We start from the raw sequence: 6,000 nt of genomic DNA, 5'->3' as shown, positions 1-6,000 counted from the left end.
ATTAAATATAAAGTAAAAAATGAAAAAGGTTTATTGTGTGTGTCCACCTTGGCCACTAGGAGACAGTAAAATGCAGTCTTGCAGGCACAAATGAAGAAGAATAAGACACTTTTCTTCTTCTTCTTCTATGGTAAATACCTGAGCAAGGTGTAGTAATGGACATTTTTCATCGAGGATAAAGAATATTTCCTGTAAGTATTGCTACATTATCGTTCAACCTGTTGCTTCTTAAACCACGACTGTTGACGATAACCACTAGCATGTCACTGGGGTTTTGCATTGTTTGCTCGCATTAAGCTAACAGGACTTTCCAAAGCAAAGTTGTTTGATTGTTTTAAAATCCACAAAGTGTTTGTTTTATGTTTTATGGTTTAATTTCAGAGTAAATTTCAACTGTGAGATGCACATTTCTCATGTCCAAAATACAACCACGAGAGTGAAATTTATTGTGATTATTAATTTCATAATTAACTTTGGCAGGGTTTAACATAGCTTTACTCATGCATATCACAAACATCCATTACATTATTATGTCAAGTTCAAAATTAAATTACATCAAGCATTTTTTGTAAATTTTGGAATTTTAAGCATGAAAACTGCGTCATTTATGTTACAATAATAATCGGTCACTTTGTAGTTCTCTTTTTCGATTGCCACTTCAAAATCGATAGAATCAATGATGCGCCTCTGCTTTTTTCCTGAATCGTTTTGACTGCTCATTTTGAAGTTGACAATACAAAGCAATTTTTTTTCAATTTAGTGCATTTCATACACAGTGTAACTCAATGTGCTTTACATGATCAAAACCATTTAAAAACAAAGAAGAAACAACTTATAAAACATTTGAAACTTGAAAAAAAAAAAAACCTCAATCACAAGCAGAAAATGTTCATATTTGCGCCTTTTGATTGTCTGTGGAAAGGCTCCTTAATCAACTAATTCCTCAAGCATCCTCCATTCAATAAGAATATTTTGTCGTCGTGGAAACCAAGCTCTCCTCTCTCCTCCGTGTGAAATATTTTTGTACATTTTTTTCGAGGAAAGCCTTCTTTTTAATCCATTCAGACAGATTAATAGGTTCATAACAGAAACTTTCTGACTCAGCACTTTGGTTTGAATCGTGTTGTTAAAATCTACTCAGCACTTTGTTTTTAATCATATTAAAATGTACTCAGCACTTAATTGTGTTGTTGGAATTGGCACTGGATGTTTTAAGGCACGGGTGTCAAACTCAAGGCCCGGGGGCCAGATCTGGCCCGCTGCATGATTTTATGTGGCCCGCGGAAGGCAAAGCATGTTTATCAACTTCCATGATTTTTTTTTTGTTCAAATCTGTACCAAAATTTTTGTCATATCATAAATGATAAGCTATTACAAGCATTTTTGTGTTAACAAACAGCAATAGTTGGGAAAACCCATTACCCTTGATTTTTCTGCTTCCAAAACAAGTTCATGAATTTCATATGTAAATATGATGAGGCGGTTAAAGATTTTTATCGTTTCACACCCATAATGGCCCTTTTAGGGAAACCGCAAGTACTATGTGACCCGTGACAAAAATGACTTTGACACCCATGTTTTAGAGAATTTCTCAATGCTGTATGTTTTGAAGAAATATAATCCCTCCTTATTTTCATATTATCTGCAAAAAAATAATGATTTATAGTCTTCCCCATGTATTAGAAATTCTCCTATTTGTCCTTTTTTTTTTTTTTTTTTTAAGAACCTACCCTCTCTTATTCACTAAATAGCCTTGTCTAATTTAGAAGTATTGCTTTGCTGCCATCTAGTGGCATCTCAATGTCAGGGCTCTTTATTTAGTCATTGCAAAATTAGTATTTGGGCCTCTTTCTGGAATTATCAACCTTTTTAAGGGGGTTGTCAATTATGGAGTTTTGCTATTTTTGGGTGACTTAGAAAATATATATATATATTTTTTTATGATAAAGCCGATGCAGGGCGACACGGTGACTCAGCTGGTAAAGCGTTGGCCTCACAGTTCTGAGGACCCGGATTCAATCCCGGTCCCACCTGTATGGAGTGTGCATGTTCTCCCCTTGCCTGCGTGGGTTTTCTCCGGGCTCTAAGGTTTCCTCCCACATGCCAAAAACATGCATCATTGATTGAACACTTTAAATTGCCCCTAGGTGTGTTGTGAGTGCGGCTGTTTGTCTCGGCGACCAGTTCGGGGCGTACCCCGCCTCCTGCCCGCTGACAGCTGGGATAGGCTCCAGCACTCCCCGCGGCCCCTGTGAGGATAAGCGGCGAAGAAAATGGATGGATGGATTTTTTCCATTTATTGGCAGAATTCCGTCTTTTTAAATTGCATTGATTAAAATATATATATATATATATATATATATAATATATATATATATATATATATATATATTGTGCAATATTTCGACCGTAACCCGTGCCAGAATCCACACTCGTCGATATTCCGGTCCGGATTTTGCAACCGAGGTTGAAGATTAGATACACGTCTGTTGATTGGTCGAATGTGTTCCTCCTGACCAATGAAAACGCTTGTTGTATACGAGGCAGCTCACGGGGCCATTTTCAAGTGAACGCGATTAACGGTGCTCAAGAGGAAAGACGCCTCTCGAGTGACAGAAATTGGAAAGTATGTCAAAAATAAGTTCCGATGGGATTGGATGGAAGGAGAAATCGTCAATACAGTCGGAAAAAAGGAAGTTACCACTCAGTTTAGCGACTCCATTCGCAAAATCGATCGACCACCACAATAACGAGGTGAGAGTTCAGACGCAATTACTTGTAAAAATGTCTGTATTATTTACTGGTAACGACACATGACGTTAATAATTGTCAAATTCATTCAATCATGTACTAAAACAAGAAATCCAAAGTTTTTGAATGGATACGATATACATGCTATGGTGCAAATCTGAAAATAATTTAGTTTCACTTCTAGTAGTTTACTTACAGTGAAGAAAATAAGTATTTGAACACCCTGCTATAATGCAAGTTCTTCCACTTAGAAATCATGGAGGGGTCTTAAATTTTTATTTTCAAATTTCAATTTTCATAAGTGCATGTCCGCTGTGAGAGAGCTCATCTAAAAAGAAAAATCCAGAAATCGCAATGTATGATTTTTTTTAACTATTTATTTGTGTGATACAGCTGGAAATAAGTATTTGAACACCTGAGAAAACCAATGTTGATATTTGGTACAGTAGCCTTTGTTTGCAATTACAGAGGTCAAACGTTTCCTGTAGTTGTTCACCAGGGTTGCACACACTGCAGGAGGGATTTTGGCCCACTCCTCCACACAAATCCTCTCGAGATCAGACAGGAGTTGAGTTTTTATTTGAATTTGTGATGTTTTGGTGTAAAGGTATGCACCTAAATAACGAACAATCATATTGTGTACATTTTGAAAACAGAATAGCATTTATTTATAGATGTACTAGCAATACTTCATTTATAATACAATTTATAAAATTGGTGATCATGCTTGCAGCCCCCCTTTTTTTCATTCAGTCAATTCATGTCTGATATATGCATTAGTGGCAACGAGTTGTTTTTACGTGACGCCACGCGAACGGCAGCCAATTTCAATCCCTGAGCTCCCGTTTCTCATACATAAAAAAGGTGGACGACATTATGTTTCTCACTGCATTTATTGAAGACGCGACCGACAACACATCAAGCCCAGACTGACTATCAGTTCATGGGACTCAGGACTGCGTAACAATATTGTGCCCTTGATCTTTTACTCTATGTGACTTACCTGTATGCTAACACAGAAAACAAAAGGCGGTGGAATATCCTCTTTTTAATATCGAGGCAAACTCCATTTATTCCATTTTTTTTCAAAAAGTAAAACATGCATGTTAGTTCAACACAAGCAAAGCGAAATGTTTATCATTGTTTAAAATTTGATGACAATGGCAGAAAGACAAAAGAATAAACAAATCCAGTAGTTCACAAAATTCTCAAATCTTTCAAGTGACGAAAAAAAATGGATCTTAACTGTAATATTGGCCTTCTGAAAAGAGGATCGATTAGCTTGTTAGCTTAGCGACACATCAGCACGATGGAGGTTGACAGCGTGATAGTGGCGTCGGGCAATCGTCCACAAAGCCAAGTCTCCGTGAAGCGCAGAGCCGCAGAACGTCCAAAGTCTTTCGTCGGAAGCGTTAGACGACGTCCCCGCTTTCGCAGCCGGACTCGTGTAGCGGATCGCGAGGCTTTGAAGAGCGCGCCGACTCGCAACTCTGGAAAAAGCTTCAGCGAATTGGCGAGAGTTGTTGAAAAAAAGTCAGAAGAAGGCTCTCTGATGGTCAGCAAGGCCTCTCTTGTGTACTTGAGTCCCGAGACGCCCGTGAAACACAAGAACACAAACAGTAACCGAGAGTATTCCGTAGACTTCCACAGAGGGTACGCGTTAGGTAGAGAGTAAAATGGCGGCGCGCAGTGGTGCGTGGCTAATTCAGCAAAAATGTGACGTCAGTGAAAACAACCCATAAATGGTTGGATACCAGTTGACGATTATAACAGCCACAGCAGTAAGGAACTAACTTGAGGGGGGGGGGGGGAGACAAATTTATAAAAAAAATGAACCAAAGAAGACTTACAAAAATGGTTTGGTATCAGGAAAACTAAAGCAAACTCCAGTCGGGGAAAACAACGTGTTTTGAATAATGTCATTGCCATTGTCAAGCCTCGTCCTCCTTGGCACACAGCGAAGGTTTTCCAATAAAGTAAAATATATCAAATGACACAATACATCATAAAAATGCCGTAATTCCACAATAACATTAACTCATTGATTGGCTATCACGGGGTCTCGCCCCGGCATGATGTCATCCGTCTTCGAGACCCGAGCCGCCGCCGCCGCCGCCGTCGCTCCTCCTGCCGCCGCCGCCGCTGAGATCCCTTTTTATTCCACCTGATTCATCAAAAGTCAGATTGATTTAGCACTTTGGCGCTTTTAATTAAATAAGTGTGTCACAAAGTGTTTTATAGTGCAATAAAGGACAAAAGCGGAGCCATTAAGGATAAAAGTGTGCACGTGTATGTGTGTGAGTTTTCGCAAAAGTGCGTGATTGTAACGCTCTTCTGTCTCCTTGTGCTTCTTAAAATATTCGTCTTTTTTTCCCCTGTTACTCCTGGACAGATTTATGAGTTTCCTCGAAAACGGTGGTGGGGGGGGGGGGGGTAAAAAATTATTCTTAATAATTCTAATGCACTTAAGGACACAGACAGTCCCCCCTCCGCACTTTTGGTACCTTTCGGGACTTTTGAAAACCCATTCAGATTTCTCGACATGCGTTACAGATTTGACTTCAGACAGTGAGACCAAAAAAATGAAATGTGTATTTTTGCAACTGTGTTTACATAAACGTGCATGGAACGTTTATTTATTTGATTGTATTGCAATTTTTTTTTTGTTGGGGGGGGGGGGGCGGCCCTCGAAGAAACAAAACCAAAATGGCTGTGGCGCTGAATGAGAAGCCTCGCCGCTTGTTAACGAGAATGCTAACGAGTCCGCCGCCCGCCCACCATTCGTTAATGAACGGGACGGGGTCGAGCCGGTCCGGGAGGGAGGATGTGTCGACAGGAGGCGGGGCCACCAGCTAGGAGATTATTAAGTGTCAGAAAAACATAAAGGGAAGTTTGTTATTTTAGCATTCCATCATAACTACTGCCAGCCCATCTGACTGATTAAGAACCCAACACCAGGAGTGTCAAACTCATTTTTATCACAGGCCACATTGTAGTTACGGTTTCTGTCAGAGGGCCATTATGACTGAAACCATGAAAATCTTAAATTGACCCATCATATTTACAATTATTTACAATTTATCAACTAGTTTTGGAATCAGAAATCAAGGGTAAATGGGTTTTTCAACCATTGTTGATGTTTCGTAACACGAAAATGCTTGCAATATCTCATAATCATTTAGGATATGACAATTTGAAATTTGGGGACACATTTGGAAAAATAATCATGGAAGTGGGATACACATGATT

At 39.2% G+C, this 6,000-nt stretch overlaps 1 protein-coding gene across 2 annotated transcripts in view; it reads left to right on the top strand.

The window, feature by feature from the left end:
• The first annotated feature begins 80 nt into the window (after positions 1-80).
• The window catches only part of LOC133508374 (protocadherin-1-like), a 176,172-nt gene continuing 170,252 nt past the window's right edge, over positions 81-6,000 (top strand). Inside the window, exon 1 of one of the 2 annotated variants that reach the window (XM_061834311.1) lies at positions 81-191. The gene's annotated coding sequence lies outside the window, so the exon portion shown is untranslated. The remainder of the gene's footprint in view (positions 192-6,000) is intronic. The other variant, XM_061834310.1, reaches the window with a different exon arrangement.

This window comes from Syngnathoides biaculeatus, chromosome 11 (assembly GCF_019802595.1).
Source record: "Syngnathoides biaculeatus isolate LvHL_M chromosome 11, ASM1980259v1, whole genome shotgun sequence".
NCBI lineage: Eukaryota > Metazoa > Chordata > Actinopteri > Syngnathiformes > Syngnathidae > Syngnathoides > Syngnathoides biaculeatus.
This window is presented reverse-complemented; position numbering and strand designations above follow the sequence as displayed.